The 21,587-nt window shown below is 45.1% G+C and overlaps 1 protein-coding gene across 2 annotated transcripts in view; it reads left to right on the top strand.

Moving 5' to 3' along the window:
- Positions 1-1,320: 1,320 nt before the first annotated feature.
- The window catches only part of Socs5 (suppressor of cytokine signaling 5), a 32,383-nt gene continuing 12,116 nt past the window's right edge, over positions 1,321-21,587 (top strand). Inside the window, exon 1 of one of the 2 annotated variants that reach the window (XM_051159166.1) lies at positions 1,321-1,451. The gene's annotated coding sequence lies outside the window, so the exon portion shown is untranslated. Of the gene's footprint in view, positions 1,452-1,866; positions 2,039-21,587 lie in introns of those variants that run through there. The other variant, XM_051159084.1, reaches the window with a different exon arrangement.

The following is a 21,587-nucleotide window of genomic DNA, read 5'->3' as shown; positions in this document are numbered from 1 at the left end:
AGGTTCTACCACCTTCATGCTAGGGACCAAGAGTAACTCACGGGTCTATGGAGATCTAAACTAGGAGCCGTGAGAAGGTGGATGGAGGATTACTCTCCGGTTCAAGGGGCTCTGGGAGTGAGTTACCGTGGCACTACCAAACCACAGGAGGGAAAGAGGAAGGGCAGGCTTCGGGAACTTCACAAAGTATGCGTTCTGATGTGGGTATATAACGCCACCAGACAAGAGTCTAAAAGCTGCTGTGTACCATGTTAAGAAGGTAGGGTGGGGCTCGAAAAGAGTCTCGGAATAGCCTTCAAGAAAAATGTAGTCTACAGGCTCCACTGCAAGACAGTAAAAGACTAAACGTGGTCAATATTCCCAATATTCAGCAAGCTGAAGTAGGACCACTAACTAGAGGCCAGTTTAGGCCACACAGTGAGTTCCAAGCCATCCTGGGCTATACAGTGAGACTGTTGCAAACAAACAGAACAAAAAAGTGACCCTTGGACTTGTATTATATAGATGTCACTGAAAGGAGGAGGACCCCTTTCAGTAGATTCGCAGCGAGAACAGACTGTATTTGATTCAGAAAGCAAGTCTTTTTTGTTTGAGCCTTGGAAAGCGACCGTATGTTGTATGTATGTATGTACATACGTAGGTCTGTCTGTCTAAGAGTTAGTGGTCGGTTAGTTTATGAATGGTGACCAAGTTTCTAAAAAGCCAGCTGAGGAAGTCTCGCGGGCACCACAATCCCCCCCAGATACAGTTCTCTGTCCTTGCAGTCATTTCAATGGCGGGGGCGAGCCATATAAAATGCAGGCAAAAAGAGGGAGCTACAACACCCCTCCCCTCGTGCATGAGTCATCCTGGTGGCAGCGGAGCTGCCTGGATGGGAAGAGTTGAATTCAATGAGGTGCCCGGTTTCCCGAGAACACTGGAATCCAGTGACTTGGATGGCTCGGTGCAGAAGGGAACTAGGGAGACTCATTCACATTTTCCTACTCGGCACTCGCAACCTCCATTCAGCGTTTTCCTCTCAGTCGCCCTAACGGAGACCAAACGAACAAAGCTACTCCGCACCCACACCTCAGGTTGACCTTCCACCCTTGCGCCCACCGCTGGCCCTCCCCGCGGCCACGTGACCCTCTCCAGCCTCCTAGACTCGCCATCCTCGCCCCCTCCCCGAGAGCCCTCGCCGGCTTTGCCCCGCCCACCGCGCCCACGTGACAGCCTCTCTCCCACCTGACTGGCTCCTCCCTTTTTTCGGCCGAGCCCGGGCGCTGTCGCAGCTGCCCGACTCCAAAATGGCAGCCGCGCACATCACGCACCAGCGCGGCGGCCGGACCTCCCGGAGTCGCCGGCCTCCCCTCCCGAGCTCCCAGCCTCCCTCCTCGGGCCTTCACCTACCCGCCTCTGGATTGGCCACCGGGAATCCCGCCCCTTCAGAGCCCCGCCTGCCATTGGTCACGGTAGGCTGCCCTTCAGGGAGGCGTGGCCCCGCCCGCCCCCCGCCCCGGGAGGTATTTTCCATTCCGGTGGGGGGTTGGGGGGCGGGGGGAGGGGAGAGGGTGACGAGGGGGAGGCGGCCGGGAAGGGGTGGGGGCTGGCGGGGGCATCCGGCCGAGCTGGGGTCCCCGGGCTCCGTCCGGAGGAAGCGAGGCTGTGCCGGCTGGCCCAGGAGCGGAGGACGGGACGCGCGGGCGAGCAAAGGAGCGGGCGGACTCGCCCTGTCGCTGCCTGCTGCGCTGCCCTGGCTTGTCCTGCCTGGCCGCAGGTGCCCTGGATGAGGCCGCCCCGCGTGCCCCGGCCGCCGAGTGTCCCCGCGGCCGCCCAGCGCCCGCAAGCGGCCGCCCAGCGCCCGCAAGCGGCCGCCTCTCCTTGTCCGGGTCCCCGCGCCGGGCGCAGTCCTCCTCGGGCGGGCGCCTCCGCACCTCGGCGCAGGCGGCACGGCCCTTGGGCCGGGATGGATCGCCCGGGAAGAGGAAGACAAGCCGGGGCATCGAGCCCCTGGGCACGCTACCGCGCGTAGTGGGAGCTTGCGCGCAGTAGGCTCTCGGTACGTTTCGGTGGAATTGCTTTTCGGTTGGAGTCAGGGCACCTAAGGGGAAGAAGGGGTCGTCTGGGGCTGATAGGAGGGCATTCGTCATCGGGGTCGTGGTGCGTCGGGACTGGGTGGGGGAGGTCGTCGGGCACCCACAGCAAGGGTAGAGGGGGATCAGCCGGTTTACCTGAAGCCCCAGAGCTCTGACCTGAGGGTCTTCAAGGTCGACCGTAAAAGATGTACGGAGAAATAAAGGAAGGAGCCGGGGAGCGTGGATGCGGAGAAAGACTGTAGCATCTCCGGGGGTTTAACCTGGGGTGGCAAGCACAGGATGCGGAGGCGGCTGCAAGGAAGACCCTGTTCTCTGTCTTTGGGCTCTCAATACATGGTTCTTTGGTCCTGGGGTTTGGGCGTCCGAGCAGCTGAAGCGTAGTGACTTTATGGGGAGGGAGTTTCATTGACAGGAGGATGCAAAGAAACAGCGTAAGTACATCTTGGTTTGGTTCTCAACTTTGAAGGTTTGGGGGGAGCAGTCGCGAGGTTTTGACATTTTATTTTGGCGTTCCAAGCAAAAGGTGGCTCTCTGTTGGACTTGGTCAGCGGACCTTTATTTTATATTGTATGTATATATTTGATGGGTTTTGGCAGTTACCAGTTTTCCTGGACATTCTTCAAGCTGCACCTTGAAATTCTTGTAGCAGCTTCTCCATCTACACCGGAGGCTTGCCTCTTTCAAAGTTAACATGAGGCTGGACGGTACTATTAACTATTTACTGACATTTATCCCAGAAGACTAGTAAGCCATGCTTGCCTTTAACCATTTCTTTACAAGGCCGTGTAAATTGAACTACGTGTTGTATAGAAGTTTAAAAATGGTCTCTAAGTATTGATTGAGAAAGGTGTTGGTGGCAGGAAGCAGTGTAAAATGAGCTCGAGTGTGCTAACAGTTGAGAATTGTAGTCAAATGTGTATTTTAATCTTAATAGTCTCATATTCATAGTCCTTTTCCGAGATTGGCTTAGCCGCGGAAGCGCGACACCCAGCATGGGCAATGGCTGTTGTCCAGAGTTCACCTTCGTGGCTGTCCTGCAGGGATGTCACCTTTTCCATGGCCACAGAATAGACTAAGTTAAGAATTGCAGAGCTAGTCGTGAATATCTTTTCAAAGTCACAGCTCTCTTACTAGTTTCATACATTTGTTGAGTTCTCTCCGGCTTACAAAGCGAAACTCATTGGGTTAGGGAGTACTTAAAATTTAGGGGGAAAAATCTGGAGCATACCTTGCTGGCTAATTAAAATATTTCTGAAAAAAGGGGTGCTAATGTTTTCAATTGGTCTTCTGAGTTCTTGACTAAGTAGTGGGTAATTATATATTTTTCTCCTTATTGTCCTTGAATTTTACTATTTGTCCTTAGTGAGAATGCACTGGCATACGAAACAGCAGCTTAAAATATTGAAACCTAACACCTTTTGACATTATAATGGCTTCTACAGCATTCACCTTGAGAATGGGCTATGGCCACAGGCGGTGAGCGGTTGGGGGGGCTTTCCTTTTCACCTCGTTCCCTACTGTTGTGGGCCTAAAGCAAAACAGTTTACTGCCTGTGAAGTAATGGTGATAACTTACACAAAATGAGGATGAGAGGCTTGGAGAAAAGATGCGGATGAGTCATTTCTTTCAGAGCTGGAATAGTAGAAGGTGGAGACGATTGTGCCGTAGATTAGGAATCAAGGCCCCAAGCTTTTGGAGGGACTAAATTGCTAGTTGCTCTCGGAGCCAGGAGTGGTGGGGCCAGACTGGAGTGCTGTTGGGTTATTTTTCTGCTTTCTCACAGCCATGCTGTTTGTTTCTAAGCTTTCTAGTGCCAACTGTAACTGTTCCTTTGTAATGTTGGAGAACTTTGAATGCTTTATCCATGAAATGATGCAGAACTGCATAAGCTTTTATTTAAAAGTTAAAAAACAATGTGCTGCGTTATTAGTGGAAATGCTAATGGTTTTCTCTCATTGCAAAGAGACAATACTGTCATCTAGATTAAAATATTAGATGAGCATTTTAGATTAAGCTAGTGTTCTGTTTCTGTGCTAAAATTAATTGAGGCTTTTAGAATTCAAAAGGGTTTTTTGTATTTTTAACTGAATTGTGTGAAGATTATTTTCTCATTGTGGGGCTTTTCTTATGTTGAAGTGGATCGCAATCCCTTTAAAAGGAAGTAGAATCACATAATTATGAAATACGATTTATACCACAGTTGTAACAGAGACAAGAGTTGTATTTCAGCCACTTACCATGAAGCTGCCCCGGTTGGGTGTGGTGCGCCAGTAATCAATAATCAAAACATTTGGGAGGTAGAGCGGGGTAGGCGCTAGTTAAGGGCCAGCCAAGGGCTGCACATGCCTAGTTCAAGGCCAGCCAGGGCTACATAGTAAAATCCTGTCTCGAAAGAAAGACAGATGGACAGATGGAAAGAAAGAAAGGAAGGCAGTACCTACCTGCCTTTTGGCATGTCGCTGATGATTAGCTGTGCCTAGCACATAGAAAGGCACAGTGAATATCAGGCTGTATTTTCTGTGTTTCATTAGGCTTAATTATGTTCTTTTTCCCTTTGCTGTTACTATATTTTTTCAGGCTATCAAAAAAAAAATCCTAGATAAATACACAAATCAAATAATTATTTCCTTTAAGGACAGTGAGTGGAAATGGCATGCCTTGCCGTCCTGCCTTGGCTTACCTTAGACTTTATGTGGATCTGCATATCGAGTTAGTTAATGTATACGTTTCTCTGAATGGTGGGGGATACTTAAATAGCCCTAACCCAAAGTGTGCTCCTTTGGCGTGTTTCCAGGTGGCCCTTCCGAAGGGCACATAGAGGGTGTCTCTGAAAAGCTGTCCTTGTAAGTGGGAGAAATGTGTCTCTGAAAAGGAAGCCTATTAGTGAATAAATAGTCACACAGCTTTCTTAAGGCTCCTGTGTCTGCCATATCTGAGTCTTGAAGAGAATGAATGAAGCCGTCCACCTTTCCCCAGGTTACCACAGGGTGTCACATACCCTGAGATGTCACATGGTCTTTGGGGGCTCTTACTTGAGATGTCTTGTCGGTATGAGACAACAGTCTTTGCTCTGAAGTGCGTTTCCTCCATTCACCCTCCCATAACCTGTTACCCTCACCCCAGTTTCTCAAGCTCTGTTCCTTTCTGTCGTTGAAAATTGTAAGCTCCCATCCTGACCTCCAGTCCCCAGTGCTCCTGTGGAATCCAGAGCGCCTGGCAAGGCAAGCGCTCCGCTGGTGAGGTACCCTCTCGGCTCTGGCCTTCTTTTGAGCCTCATCTTTTGTGTGGCACCCACGCATGCAAGTTATAAATTTACACCCCATTCTTCTTGCTCATGTGTCTATTGCCATTTTTAAAAAACAGACTCCATACCAAACATTGGGTCTGGAGGAAAATTCCCTTTCTTCAGTGTCTCCAAGAAACCCTAGTCCCAGTTTCATTATTCTAGAATGAGAAAGTGCAAATGCTTTTTTGCAGGTATTATGGAGAAGATACAGAGTTCTAGATCTTTCTAAGTGAGATAGATAGGGAAATTAAGAGTTTATGAGGTCTGTTATTGACTGCAGCAACTTTCTGCTAATGGAACCATGTGAAAACAAATCATTGAATCCTATTTTCAGTAAGTGAATTTCTCATCAACATTTTTCTTATTTACTGTATATGTGTATGTATGTGTGTGTGTGTTTGTGTGTGTATGTGTGTGTGCGAGCATGTGCATTGAATAGAGGGCACCTTGTAGGGGTCACTTCTCTCCTATTGTGTAGGTTGTGGGAGTTGAACTCAAGTTGTCAGGCTTGGCACCACAAGCACTATTAACTGCTGAGCCATCTCACTGACCTTATCTATTGAATTATTTCTTACAGCTTTACTCATTAACTTGCTAGGTTTTAGCAGTTTGTGTAACTCCAGTGTTTAACCGTAAATTCTTCTAATTTGCTGTAACTCAGGTCCAGCTAGTTTTACGCTGTGTGGTTTAGCAGATGCTTTGGGTGCTGAGAGTTAGTAGCCATTGTTAGCAGGGCCAGGACCACTGAAGGTCCCTGGGACTCTCCTGCGGCCATCAAAAGTTTCTAGGGTTATATTTGCCCTTCACTTTTATAGAATTTTCATGTTTGGGAAGTGATCAACTTCTAATCTTTTGAATGTTATAAAGATAACAATGTTATCACAGTTCATAGGATACTTGTTGGAATCATAGCCTACTGGGATTCTGTAGAAAAAAACAGGTTTTCTTTGGGTCTATTACATATATACATATTCTACTTATATGAGCATATTACTTAGTTAAATATGACATTAGAAGGCTTCAAAAATATTATCACTGAAATATAATAGGCATTAGGTCAGTGTTTCCTCTATGAGATGGGGGCGTGCCTTGTTAGCAAAGAGAAAAAATTGTGTGACACTGAGAATGGCCTGTCATTTGGGGCACATGGCCTGAGTAGACCACACATAGTGCTTTCTTAGCTTCAGTACAGTTGTCAGAGACACAAGGGACCATATAAACATAAATTCTCTGCGTGCATTGGCCAGTTCTTTTATTCTTCAGGAGAGAAAAGGCCTTTGGATCTGGTTAGAGCAGAGGTAACCTTGGAAGGGTAATTAGGCTAGACTGTGGACTCACACTAATACTGAGGACATTTTACTCGGGTACTTTAAGTGGAGTTAGTCGCCTGCCTTGATGTGTAGGTGAACAATTTGAATAAACGATTGGAAAGAGACCACAATGACAGTGTTCCATTTCCCCACATTCAAATGTGCGTTTTAATGCTGTGGGGAACCAAAATATGCCACCCTAAAATATACTTCTTTTGGCATATTTAGAAAAACTGTCGACACTGGAATAGTTTTAAAGAACTGTCTTTTTGTAGAAGAAAGTGTCATCTGTAAAAGAAATCTACACTAGTAAACAGTGATGCAAGCCTTGGTGAGCCTCCCTTATCTCCGTAAAGGAGGCTCTAGGAAAGAGCCGATCAAGGGAAGAGAGGCGAGAGCACTACACCTCACTCAGACAGATGGCCACAGGCTGTTGTGTCACCTAGCATAGAGGGCAGCGCCTTAGTACCTTGGAGTCTTTATCTGCCTAATGACACAGCCTGTCCTTAATTGTACATGTACCTTGCTGGGCTGCAGTCACACAGGGCTTGTTGCCAGTGCCTCCCCAAGCCCCTTTGTTTCTATACCGTAGGATACTATGTAAACATCAATCACTGGCCCTTTCCTGCCACATTCTGTCTTGTGTGTGTGGTTTGCCCTTTTAAGCCACAGGTCCTTCATCTGTGGATTCAACCTTGCATTGAAAATATTATGGGAAAAAGTATACCCTGTAATGAGTCTGTGTGGACTGCTCTGTCATTTTCTCTCTAACAATACAGTGCAACAGCTATTCAGGTAACTTTTTACCTTTTCAGTATCATAGAGTGGCTGGGAATGTAGCTCAGTTACTGTGGAGTACTTGGCTCAGCATGCATACAAAGTGGTGGATCCCCAGCACTGCATAAACAGGGCGTGGCAGTAAGTCTATAGATCTGGCAGCAGTAAGAGGATGACAAGTTCAAGGTCATCCTCAGGCATGTGAAGGTCAAAGCTAGCCTGAGGCCTGTGAGAGAGACCCTGCCTCATATAAGTAGACAGGAGAATGTGTATAGGTTCTATGCAGATACTATGCCGTTTTGTATAGGGGACTTGAGCATCTCCACTTTCTGTATGGGGGTCCTGGGACCTGACCCCTCTGGTTGTTTGAGACCTAAAAGATCTCTAAACATTAAATCGAGGCTGTTTACATGAGAGTGCAGCCTAACTTACCCTTCATTTAGATCAGCAGAAAGGTTGGTTTCATTTTACATTTTTAAGAAATTTAAAAGACTGGCAATGAAAGTCGCCAAGTTTGTAGCTGATGCCATGTGCTGTACAGGTATTTAAGTCAGGCCAGCAGGGAGGAGCTCTGGGAACATCCCTTGTTGAGTTGAGTGGCCATGTAGCACAGAGAGAATACATGGGGATGAAGATACTCCCAAATTCTATGTATAGGACCTGACTTGGGACCCAGGAAGGGGATGCACAGTTACATAGGTGGCTTTCTTGAAGGCATTTATTATAGCTGCTGTTGGATCAGAAAGTCCAAGAATATATTGAGGGTTGTTGGGCATGGTTCTCAAAACAAAAGTGGTATTGCACATAACAGCAGTTATCGAAAGGTTACCACTTTCTAGCTGTAATTTTACAGCTGTTCTTTCGCGTCATTTGCTAACAGTTCTGAAAGGTAGGTGACATTATCCAGTTAATGCAGATGAATTGACTCAAGGACATTAAGTGACTTTCTCAAGACAGCTATTATGTGGTGGATTTGGGATCAAGGCTCAAGTCTTTTGATCATTAATCCTGCACATATCTTAGGATTTTAAAAACATCTCTTAATAGTTTAATTTAGGACTTATGAGGTACTTTTAACTCCTTGCCTAAGGAGCATATATAAATACTTTGAGAGGATTTGTAGACAGTGTTTAAATTATTCTGTCTCTCTTTGTCTGTGTGTGTGTGTGTGTGTGTGTGTGTGTGTGTGTGTGTGTGTGTGTGTGTGTGTGTAGAGCTTCATGTTGCCCCAACTCTAACCTTGAACTCAAGGGATATCCCTGCCTCAGTATCCCTACTTTGGGATTTTTAAGAGCATGGTGAACTAGGCCTGTAATCCCAGCATTCAGAGGCTGAGGCAAGATCTTTACAAATGTGACTGTAGTCCCTGCTATATAACCATAGCGAAATTTGAGCAGAAAGAAAAAGGGGCTGGAGAGATGGCCCCTGGTTAAGCTTACTGGCAACACCGAGGTTCAATTTCCTGCACACATGGGATAGCTCATAACCATTTATAACTCCAGTCCTAGAAAATCTGATGCCTTCCTCTGGCACAAGGGACACACACATGCGGGCAAAACACAGAAATATTTTAAAAATTAAAAATGCATTTTAAAAAGGAAAAAATCCTTTTCAAGAAAAACTAGGAATGTTTGCTATGTAGTTTTGCCCTTTGAAATTGGAAGGTAAGTTTTGGTCACCTGTAAAATATTTCTTGGGTTGCTTTATGAAACCCTGAATCATGAATGGCCATTCACAAGGAAAATGTCATTTAGTAGGAAAGGCACAGAGATAGGAGTACTGTCTCTGGATCGCTGGAGTGCTGAGTAGTGAGGGACAGACTTGACGGTGGTGTTGCGGGGGGCAGGCGGGGTTGTGCTGGACTGAAGGAAGGCTTGGGCGGAGCAGGTGGAGGCGGAGGCAGAGGGATGGCAGCCTGAGATGTGCATCACTGGGCTTCAGAATGGTCTCCACGCTAGAGAACACGCCAGAGCACACAGGAGCAGCTCTCCCTGGACATGGCCTTAATCTGTGCACGTTTATACTGTTACATGTGGAAGTGCGGTAACAGTGACCAGTAAGGGCATATGAGAATAGCTGTAAACTTTCAATGCCATGCGCATGAGAGTCCTGGATAAAAAAGCCCTGATGCTCTTGTGACGGCCAGAGGGGAGCAAAGCCTTAGGTGACGGGAGAAACAAAAGTAGAAAATAACGCATGGGGACGGGAAGCTTAACGATCAGAGTCCGGAAGAGACAGAAAGTCTCCAATCTGTAAGCTAACAGTTGTAAGAGAGCTGTAAGGAAGAAACACAGCATAGAGTTAAGGAGTCTTTTTTCCACTTTTCTTTTTAGTCTGCAGATACTGCAGTATGCTTGTGAAAATAGCTAATTGAGAGTTGGCTGTACTGTCTGATTGTTTCTTCGCTCATTATGTCTGCACGGGGTTAGCTAATGGCTTTAAATAGTATAAGGGAGCTCGTAAAAATAAAATAACCCAGGCTAGGTTACTATTTATTCTGTATTATTAAAAATGAAAGGGCATAGTGTGTTTAAGGAGATGGGTTAAATTTGAGTTTTCTAAATGCGTATAAAAGAAAAATGATGTTCCCAAGGTAGAGTGGGAACAAACGAAGACGTGTTGGGCGCTGTAGTGGAGTTAGATGTGCGTTTGCTATGTGTACTGGGAAGTAGGACTGTTTGACATAGACGGTTCTGGAGAGAAGGAGAGTGGGGACCTCACTCACTAATGACTGCGTATGACAAGAGTGGGGCGACCTGTCTGACCTTCACTAGGAGATCTCAACAAGGATGTCATTAAGACTGCCTTTGTGTAGGAAAGACGTCGTCTGGTGGTATGGACCAAGGCGTCTGTGGTAGAATGGAAGTAACCTGTCGGAAGTCCAGTCTCTAGACCTGGATTCGTGCTGGAAGTGGTACAGGTCTCAACTCCAGAGAGGGGAATGTTGGGTTTTGCATGTCCACAGATAAATAAGCCATGACACGGCCAGGATGTCAATTAACACTTGGTCCTGTTTACAGATACAATTGGGAATGCATATAGTTTATTGTTGAAAGTCATAAACTATAGCAAATAATAACCATAGTTTCTAAATGATAATACATTCAGAACAAGAAGTCATGGAAATGCCTAGCACTTGAGTTCAAAAGTGTAAACATTTTCAAATATTTACCTGTTACTGTCATCCAAAACTCCCACTCTCTGTATCCCTGGCTATCCAGGAACTCACTGTATAGACCAGCCTGGCCTCAAGCTCACAGACATTCCCCTGCGTCTGCCTTCCAACTGCTGAGGACTAAAGGTGTCCCCCTCTGCCTGTGAATCTGCTTGCTTTTAGCATCTTTGATTCTTTTGAGCTGTTGGGTACTCTGACCAGACATGGAACCTTGGAGGCTTTTCTCAAATCTAGTCCAGAGTGTCCCTGGGCCAGCAGCTTTGCTTCTCCCTCCCTGACCCTCCAGGTTGTTAGTGCTTGAGGCCTTGAGGAATATGAAGAGTGCTGTAACCTTGCAGTTCTCCCTCGATGGAGGGTTCCTTCTAACTAGGCCTGTGGTTCTCAGCCTTCCTACTGCTGGACTCTTTAACAATTCCTCATGTTGTTGTAATCCCAGCCGCCGCCATCATCATCATCATCATGCTGTAATTTTGCTGCTGTTATGATTTGTAAAGCAAGTATCTGATAGGTGTTATCTGCTGTGTAACCCCTAGAGGGGCTGAGACCCACTAAACTAGGGGAAGGAGTTGATGAATCAATAAGATTGAGATATTCAGTCTCAGTAAAATAAGGACATCTGTTAGCAGCAAGGTCTTCAGGCCGGAGAGGAGTGTGGGAAGAACCTGGTGGGTGATTTGAGTTTCGTGAAAAAGGTGAATTTAGGCTCAGCTCTAAAGAAAGTAGACAAGATTGTGGAGCGAAAGGAATGACATTGGTAAGAAGGCGGGAGACACGCCAAGGAAGAAGAGCATTAGGGAGGAGAGCAGTGGGACCAGAGCGGTTCACTGGTTGAAGACAGTTTTCTCTCACTGCAGCACAGTACATAAATTATTCAGTTATAAAGAGGAAAGGTTTCTTTGGCTCATAGCTCTGGAAGTTCTAGTCTGCTTGATGGCCTCATTGCTTTGAGCTTGTAGTGATGTAATGCATCATAGTGGGAGTGAATAAAATCACCATCTATTGACTAGGAAGCAGAAAGAGACCAGAAGCCCATAATCGTCTTTGAGGGTACACCTTTGATGACCTAAGGACCTTTCCCTGCACTCACCTCTTAAGGTCCTGCCACCTCCTAACAGTGCCACCGGGAGATCAGGCCTTCAGATCCTGCACCTTTGGAGGACATTCACAGTCCAAACTGGAGCAGTTAGAATCAGGGTCAGTGAGAGGTTAGACTAGGGAGATGGCTGGAAACTACAATCTGGAGTTGGGACTCCCAGGAGCAGTTTAGTAGATCATCCAACCTGAACCGAGATAATAACCAAGAGCAGTTCTGCTCTTAATGGCAGCTGTGTGTACTGTGCGATACCTCTTGTAGTCTAGACAGGGCTGGCTATCTGTGTGCAGTCTGGCTCCCTGCCTTCATTTTGTTACTGTGTGTCTCTGTAGCAGCCATTCTTAAAACTTCCTGGGCCTGAGAGCTTTGTGGGTCTCAAAATTCTGGTTTAGTAAGTCAGAAGAGGGCCAGGTGATTGTCATGCACATGGTCTTCAGGGCAGAGTTTGGAGGGAAAAAAGGAACATTCTAAAGGGTGGACAGACAGGAAAAAGACAGAATTACAGCTTTTGGTCGTCATTTTAATTAACAACAACAACAAAAGAATCAGAAGTATCATACATGCAGTAAAATACAAACAGGCCAAGTATGCTTTTTAATTTTTTGTTTGCTTTTGTTTTTTTAACTGCCTCATGTATCTGAGGCTAGCTTTAAACTTTGATCCACACATACCGTAGCCACCATGCCCAACCTCCAGTCCCATACTCTTTTCATAATTTTTATACCCATATAATTCACAATTTCCATCAATCCAAAAACATTTCCTTGTGCTCCTGCACTTCCTGAGGTCTCCTTTTTCCATACCTGCAGCCAATGTTCTGATTGCCCTCGCCTGTATAGGACAGTGTTGGAAGCTGTGGGGGACAGCTTGACGTAAAGATCTTACCGTCCAAGTATGAGGACCAGAATTTGGACCCCTGGCGTCCATGTAAGAAGCCAGGTGTGACTGCGTGTGTCTGTAACCTCACACACAGATGTGTCCCATAGGCTGGAAGACCAGCCAGTCCAGATGAAAAGGTTCAACAAGAGACTCTACTCAAAAAGCCAAGTGAAGAGCAGTGGAGGACACCTGTTGAATATGTCTGACGTGAATTCACCCATGATATGCACACACAGATGGTCACACATGCACACACACATACACACACACACACACACACACACACACACACACACACACACACGGAAAAAAGAAATTCTGCCTGTTGTAGAATTTTAGTAGAAGGGTACTGCAGGATGTGTTCCTTTATGTTGGGCTTTCGATCGATGTGATGCTTGAGGTTCTTCTGTGTTAGACGTGATGATAGGTTTTTCTGTTTTTAAGCCGCAAGCTAGTCTTACCTTGTATGATTTGTTGTGGAAAGGGTTGTTCTCAGCTTTCCACTGTCATGAATAAAGCTGCGGTGAACATTGTATGTGTCCTCCTGCAGCAGGGTTCTCCCTTCTCTTTGGGAATACCTAGATGTGGAATTGCTGGAAATAGTTTCTGAGGTGGATTTAACTTCTCAGCTTAATGGATCAAGAAAGGCCCAAGAGACTAAAAAGCTCATCTCTGAAATGAGCTGCTTAAGCGCCATCCCGCCCTGAGTGTGGGCAGCACTATGCCCTAGGCTCTGAGTGCTGGAAGAGGAGGGTGGGGGAACCACCTAGTGCAGGCAGTTTCTTCTCTGCTGCTTGACTTCTGTTGTTATAGCTGTCTGCCTGCTTCACCACATCCTCCTGGCCCTGGTGGGGTGAAACCTACGAAACCATGACCTAAAGTAATTGTGTCCCTTAAGGCAGTGTTTCTCAACCTTCCTAACGCTGCAACCCTGTAACACACTTCCTCATGTTGTGGTGACCCCCCAGCTATAAAATTATCTTTGCTACTGCTTCATAACTAACTTTGCTACTGTTATGAATCATAATATAACCATCTGTATTTTCCAGTGGTCTTAGGTGACGCCTGTGAAAGGGTCATTCTACCCCCAAAGAGATCGGTTCATAGGTTGAGAACCACCGCCTCTTAAGAAAGCCTGAAGTGTTTTACCGGGTATGTTGTTAAGGGGTCATAAACTGACTGACATCCTCTCTCATACACTGAGAGTCTTTGCTTTACCCCCTCCACTGTTCTGCTTGCCTCCTTGGGGTAGCTCATTGTGGTTTGAACTTCTCTTTCCTGGCAACTGGTGATAACTGAGTATTCTGTCATGTGCTTGTAGATCGTTTGCATATTTTCCTTTGTGAAACATTTGCTCAAAACAGCCTAGGCTTTGCTGGTGTCTTTCATTTTATTAGTATTTTCTTTTATGTTAATTTTCTGTGTCCTCTATAGCAATGTAGAGTATATATCTCTGCTTATTTAGATCTGATTTCGTGAGCAGTATTGTATACTTTTCTGTGGAAGTATTATTTTCAAGAGGCTTGTAAGATTTTTACTTTCACATCCCTATTTCTCAACACTTCTCAGAGTCTCTGTTAAATATGAAATATGCGTCACACTACATGGTATAAGATTTATTGTATAGAAGCATGGGGCACCCCAGGGCGACAGAGAGAGGGGGCCCTAAGAGAGGAAGAAAGGAACCAGAGGTAAGAGAGGAGCTGAGGGAGGCGAGATGGGTTTGGCCTCTGTAATTCTGGCCAGGGCCACACCCAGCAGCAGACAGGTAATGGTGCTAGGCAGACTGGGGCAGTGTGCTAACAGTCCCTGTTTATGATCTGTCCTGCAAATTGTACCCCAGGTGCCACGGACCCTTGAGCCTTGGCCCTCAGTTCACATAGACTGCTGACTGTCGGGTTCCCTCTTAAATTGAGATTCCAGGCAATCCTAGGCCCACCCAACTCATTTCCTCCTTTCAAGGATCGTGTTTCCATATCGCCTGTTTTCTAGTCTCAAAAAGTGTTTTGATCTGTCACCTCGGCTTCTACTTGTTCCTAGCAGGAAGATACCTGTAGAACTCATAATTTAGTAATCCAAGCCTTTTGCCTTCACTTTTAACACAAGGAGACTATCACTGCATGCTGCTAACCCAAAACAGACCAGCATCATGAAGTCAGAAAATCCTAGCGTGAGCCGTCAAAAATTGGGGCTATCTGGAGAGCCCACCTGTCCTGCAGGACGTCTAGCCAGTCACAGTTACTCCAGTACTGACAGCGAATGGAACTGCATATAGCTGGGCTCATTTTTTCCTTTTGTTAGTTACCGTAGCCCAGGCTGACCTTGAGTTTTCATTCATCCTGCTAGAGTCGGCTTCAGTTTTCCTTTTCCTTTCTTTGTTTTGTTTTCTGCCTGGGGCTTTTGCACATGCTGGGCCAGCAAGCCCTTCCCACTGAGCTGCAGTTCACTCTTTAGTGTCTCATGAGATGAAAACTTTCAGTGTCTGTCCCTAGCATCTTAAGCATGTGGACCTGGAAATTCCTCAGAAAGTCACTTAGTGACTCAGATCTGTGTATTTGCTGTGTATAGAACATCTTAGAAATCTACAGAATGTTAATATTGAAAGATAAAGAACATAGTTGATGGACAAATAAACAGACCCCAAGGTGGCCCCATTCAGCCACTCAATCAAAATGGCTTTACTGTGAATGCTTTAGAATGTGTTTTCTTTAGCAGTTGCAGACCCAGAAACTCACTGTGCCTGGGCAAATAGGCTTTTAGTTTACACAAATTTAGAGAAGCCTCGTACAGAAGACTCCCTAGTTTTACACTGTATTAGGAAGAGGCAGTGTCAAAGCATGTTGGTCTAGCCTTCGCCTCTATCAGCTGTGTCTGCCAGCAATCACAGCTCGTTCTTGTCCTTGAGGTTGGGGCCAGTGGTTCATTTCTGTGTATTGGTGGACTTTGTAAAGGGCTGTGTAGTTGTAGCCAAGTTGTTTGGAATCTTCTATCAACACTGATAGTTAGCAGCTACTGTGCAGATTGTTACGTTTCTGTGGTACTGGGGTTGAACCTGTCTCATGACATCCAAGGTGCAAAATACTTCACCACAGAGCTGTTCCCGGCCCTTGTTTTACTTACTTTCAGACAGGATTTGATTTCACTTAGTTGCCTTGGCTGGGCTTGAACTCACGCTATTTATTGCCCAAGCAGGCCTTGCACTTGTGAGCCTCCTCCCTCAGCTTCCCATTAGTTAGGACTACAGGCCTGTATCATTAGGCAGCTTATAAAATTGTTTGAGGACTAAGTAAAGCAGTTCACATAAAGGGACGGAGTGCTTTGCACTTGGCTGCTATTCAGAAATTAAGGTTGTTGTTTTCTGACAGTCGGAAGGGTGTTAGGTGTCTAGGGGAGGGGAGGTAGGGAGCTGGGACATGGGTATAATCAAGGGACGTTGTAGTCGTATATGAAATTGTTCATTTGATAAAGAAGATTGTTTTCTTCTACTTAGAAGCTTTAGGTCTGAAACTTAAAGCTGTTCTGGTTTGACCTTTTATTACAGATGTTGCTGGCAGCTGTCTATGTTACAAACTGCTAGTACTGCTTGGTTTTTTGTTAATATTTTCTAGGGTGGAATAAAGAACTATAACAGGGCTCTGCATAGGTTGCTCTACTTTAAGAAATAACTCTATTAGTATTTATCAAGAATCTTTGTTTTAAATTTTTGGTATCACCAAACATAAACCACCTCCTTAGGATACTTTCCATAAATACTTAAACTACAGTGAAGAAAAGAATGGTGGAGATAAAACCATCTTAAAAGCAGTAAGACCTTTCTAGAAGTTTCTATGAAATCTCCCAAAAACAACGTCTGAAGTATAAACAAAGATAAAGTTGAAGTCACACTGACAGCTACCCAGGGTCCCATCTGAAAGGTAGTGGATGGGTGGGGGAGCACAGCGCTGCATTTCACGAGACAGATCCTGTCTCAGGAGCACCGTCAGTTATGTCGCTGTGGTACAGGACACACCTGTGTGCTCTTGTTCATTTGAAGTACAGTGGGTTTTTCTTGGGTTTTGGTTTTGATTTTTTTAGACAGGGTTTCCCTGTGTAGCCTTGGCTGTTCTGGACTTGCTTTGTAGACCAGGCTGGCCGCGAACTCACAGCGATCTGCCTGCCTCCTGAGTGCTGGGATGAAGTACAGTGTTTACCATGATGCTGAGAAGGAAAGTGGCAGCTGCAGCTTAGTGGTTTTGCGTTTGTAGAAATTTCTCTGGCACTAAAGAGAATAGTTTTTATCTGGTAGATAAGAAAATTGCGTTAACTTCACTCCTTTCCTTTCAGATGGAAGATTATTGATGGTAGTTATTGGAAATTTGATTGTCAGTGGCTTGCCTCCTGCCTAGAAAATTCTGGTTTGGGGCCTCTTTCTAGTAACACATAGTACAAAAGAGCATTTGGTTTCTCGTACTGAAGAGCCTGGTCAAGCCTCCAAGCAACCATCCATTGGGACCTCATACACATGCAGCAGTGTGAGGAGTCCCAAGGAGGCCTTCCTGTTGGGCAGGTAGACAGGACTGTGAGTTGCAACTCAGTAGCCGTGCCGGGCTGGCTAGAGTCCCTTCAGCCTCACTCTTTATCCATGCTGACTTCAAACTTTAAATTCCACCTCCCTGGTCCTCAGCCTCTGGAAAGCTGAGATCACGGCATCAGCCAATGCCCCCAGCTTCTTGTTTTCTGACTGCCATTTTCTTTGCTTTCTTTATCATCCGTTTTGGTCCCCTTCACTGGCATTTACTATAAATTTGAAATTTTAGTGTTTTAAAGCAAAGTCTTACCATGCAGTTTGGTTGAACAGTGCCTTGGTCTCTTGACTGCTGGAAGTGCGGGCGTGAAGTGCCACGCCCAGCTTGTTACCACTTTTCTGTTCTCTGTGCAGCCCGGGCTGTCCTGTGCTGGAACTCGCTCTGTAGACCGGGCTGGCCATGAACTCAAGAGATGCGCCTGCTGTACTACTCAGTTTTTTGAGAACATTTGTCTCTTAGCTTTTTCTTTTTCTTTTCATTTTTTCCATCCAGAAAAGATGTTGGAGGTGATTGACAAACCAGTATTTGAATATTTACTATAATTGGCCAAAAGTTCAAAATATTTAAGAAACAGTGGGAGAGAGGAAGAGGAATTTAAACTAAGAATTTGCAGTTTAGGCTTTCTGTTGATAGTAGAAATTTTTTAAAATGAGAAACATGATGCATTTTGATTTCCCTTTTTAATTCTTTATGTGTGTGAATGTTTTGCCTGCATATGTGTGATTACTGCTGCCTAGTTCTAGTTTTCATCTTCCTGTCTGGCCTCTCATAGAAGCAGCGGACATTTGAATAGCTAGACAGCCTTTGAGCTAACCCTCTCCAGATAACTGGAATTTTAGGAACTGATCTATGTTTCTCTGTGGTTTCTCACAAGTGGCTGGGGAGTAACACTTAGGGAATATTTCATCTCCCTTAGAGCCAAGCATTTAACTGGGAAGTCTGACTTGTTTTTTAAATTAGAGTGTGAGATGTTATTTAACAGAAATGGAGAAATATCCTATGTTAATGGATTTAGAGGATTACTTACACAAATACTGGCTGCTTCATCCAAACATTTGTTTTTGTGGGGGTGGCATAATAGGTAATTTCTGTTTGCTTCATTATTCCTTTACATATTTATAAAATATCAGAATTCTGGCAGGCAAATATTCCACTTTTGCACCTGTCAGAAAGTAACTTTCTGAGCTTGAGTCCAGAAACTACAGAGCAAAACTAGAGAGAAACAAGACAAAGATTTGTCAGAGACAAGTGTGAACAACTATTAGCACGCACATTTACACACATTACACAATAAAGAGCTAAAAGAAAGAAACATATATATATTTTTTCAAACATTAGTCATCAAAAGTGATCGAGAGCTGACATGATGGTGCACAGTTTTAATCCCAGGGCTTAGAGGCAGAGGCTGGTGGCCCTCGGAGATTTCAGGGCCGTCCTCAGCTACGTAGCAAGGCCTGCTTGAGAAAATGTTTTTAGTTGCTTCTCAGCATGTGATGGGTCAGGTTTTATTTCAATTCTGTTAACAATCTTAAGTTTTTTGATTGTCGTGTTTCAAAATAAAATTGTTGCATGTTGACATATAAAACAAAGTACGGTGTCTTACTTAGAATTTATACCTGTACTTTGTTATTATTAGTGAATGAATCTGAACGATCTGATTTGCTTTTATCCTTCCCAGTCCCTTTCCCAATCAGATGTGTGACGAACAGACTAGTTTGAAGCTATTTACCTTTTTTTTTTTTTTTTTTTTTTTTTTTTTTTTTTTTTTTTTGCCTCCCATTGGGAGATCAGCTAGATTACCAGGAAGGAAGGAACTACTCTGAGTGCTTTCTTTCTCTGATTTACTGCAAGCTGTCTATTTGAAGCTAGTTACTTCTTTTCAGAACTAAACTTTGGGCTGAAAAGGTGTTGTCCGTAAGTATGTAAGTGAGTGAGTGGCAAGTGTATCCTAAGCAACTTTAGATAAGAGTGAAATGGAGTGGTTCTCCAAAGCACTTAGATGCGTCTTTTGTGGTGGTTCTTGGCACTTAGGTTGCTGGCTTCTGAGGGAAGGAGACAGTCTGGCGTACACTGGCGCACAGGCTTCTTTGTAGGTTATTAGGAAGGCCCCGATGAGCTCACAGTTCCCCTTTAGACATTTTTCTGAACTAAGATGACCACGAAGTTCTTCAGCGAAAAGTTATTTTGTTGTTTAGCTGGTTTGTTGCTTAACTGCCTTCTGGTGTGAAGAGAGATGTGTGGGCCCTGGGTGTCTTATGCCCTAGGATGTAGGACCTTAGGACAGTGCTGAAGGCACTCCTGGGTCACACAGATCTGCTGCTCTACCTCTCTGCATATGGAAGACAAAGCCAGGAGTAACTGACCAATGATCTCCCCATCTGATAGGAGCCTTGTGCTTCTATTATTAGCGCACCCATCTCCTCTTGCATTGGTTGTGCCTCAGAAGCCACCACTTTAGATCCCCAAGCTGTACTTGCCTTATATCATGTTATCCTCAAAAGAGAGGTGGTAATTGTTCCTATTTTTGGATAGCAAGGTTGAGCCATGTCACACAGCTAATGAATGCTGCCTGAATATGACACGGGGTGCAGCTAAATCTAAAGCATGTGTATTAGAGCCTAGAGCCTGCCTGATAAACATGTCAGTGACGGGTGTGTTTGTTAGTATATTGCACAAGATGCTTTCCCATCAAGAGTGAAACATCGCTTGTTGGGCGTGTATGCCCTCTGGATGCCCACCGCAGTGTGGCTTACAGACTAACAAGGGATTGTGACGCACAGGACAGGGAGTGCGGATCATGTCGCCGGGCCTTGTCAAGACTGTACATCCACAGCTTATGGTGTAATGAGCTGGACCTTCAGCTGCTGAGGGACATTCTTTCTTAGGAAGCGCTATAGTAGCTTGAATGACTGAATAGAAATTTCAGTCTGGCAGCGATTATACATAGGAAGACACTGGCGTCTGAGGTGTGGCCCAGAAGAATCAAAGGAGAAGCGTCAACCCTGAAGATCCGAGGCAGGACCATGGGGTAGCCAAAGCATCTGCTCCGTGTGTCTTCTGGGAGCCCAAGGCTTTGTGTGTATGACCTCTAGTCTTCACACCAGCTTGGGATGCAGGTGTTACCCTCCTCACACCAAGAGGCACGCTTAGTCTGAGGCATGACTTGGTGAAGCTAGAACGCAGCCACCATGTGTTTAACCATTTCCAGCCTTTCCTTTTTTATTCTTTTGCCTGAATCAAGAAGCAAAGTGCTGGTTTGGCCGAAGAATAGGATTTGAGGTGGGCTGGAGCTTCTTACCACATGACACTGCGAGTTATGAGTTAGGAGATAACATTTAAGAAAGGAAAAGTTACTTATTTTTTAAATTAGAAAAAGATAGACCTTAAATTGTCTTTCTGTAACTGAGAGATATTATTATGAAGTCTGTGTAACACTGTGACTCTTAATGTCTTTCTTTCTTTTATTTATTTATTTTTTTTAACTGTTATTTCCCTTCACCTGCATAGGGAAATAGAAGAACTTCCTACGTGTCATTCTTTATCCCGGGCACGTGCTAGCAGACACATTCCTAGTGTCGGTGAACTTCATGCCGATGGTCAGATACAGAGGTAGCAGCATGCTAGAGGTTTCTTGTTGGCTTTCTCCAAGGATCTCATAGTAGATAGAGAAACCAGAGCATTCAGGGTTGGGAAGTATCTCACTGAAGAATGCTTCCTACTGTGCACGAGGCCGGGGCCAGTATCCCTCCCCAGCATTGCCAGGAAAAAAGAAAATGAAACCAGAGCATCCATAGTAAGTTGTGAGAAACAGTTCACTCTGATCATTTCCTCAGAGTGTGGCCTCGTTACACTTACAGGAGAGTAGGCCAGGAGTTGCCTTTAAGTGCTGCCTTTGTCACGCTTCAGTGTTAGAGCATACACTAGGTAGGTAGAATAATCCTCAAGTGTGGAGGCCAGACGTCAGCGTCGGGTGTTTTCTTCTTGTTATCCACGTTTTTCTTTGAGACAGGCTCTCACTGGACCCGCAGTTCACCATTTTCCTAGACTACAATTATGTATGTGTGTTTAAACAGTATGTTTCGGGGGTTGTGTGAAAGATAAGTTTATTCATAATGTGTGTATTATTCTGTTAGGCATAATCTGGTTTTGATATCTTTGTGTATCGACAGAAATGGTTTCACTCCTATAATACATAGTATTCTGTTGTATGGATATGTGCGTGGAACAGTGAGTTCACTTGCATGCAAGTTCCTGTGATAACCCCAGTTACAGTGTTTCAAGAGTTAAATTTACTATCTTCCTCCAAACACTAACTCGCTGACATTATTTTGCCTCGTGTCGTTTCTCTGAAAAGCATCTTTTTTCACCCATTTGCCCAAGCTTGAAACATGCCCAGGTTGTCTTGACGCCTTCCACTGCGTTCTGGA

This window comes from Acomys russatus, chromosome 1 (genome assembly GCF_903995435.1).
Source record: "Acomys russatus chromosome 1, mAcoRus1.1, whole genome shotgun sequence".
NCBI lineage: Eukaryota > Metazoa > Chordata > Mammalia > Rodentia > Muridae > Acomys > Acomys russatus.
The sequence above is the reverse complement of the archived record's forward strand: the minus strand, read 5'-3'. Positions and strand labels throughout refer to the sequence as shown.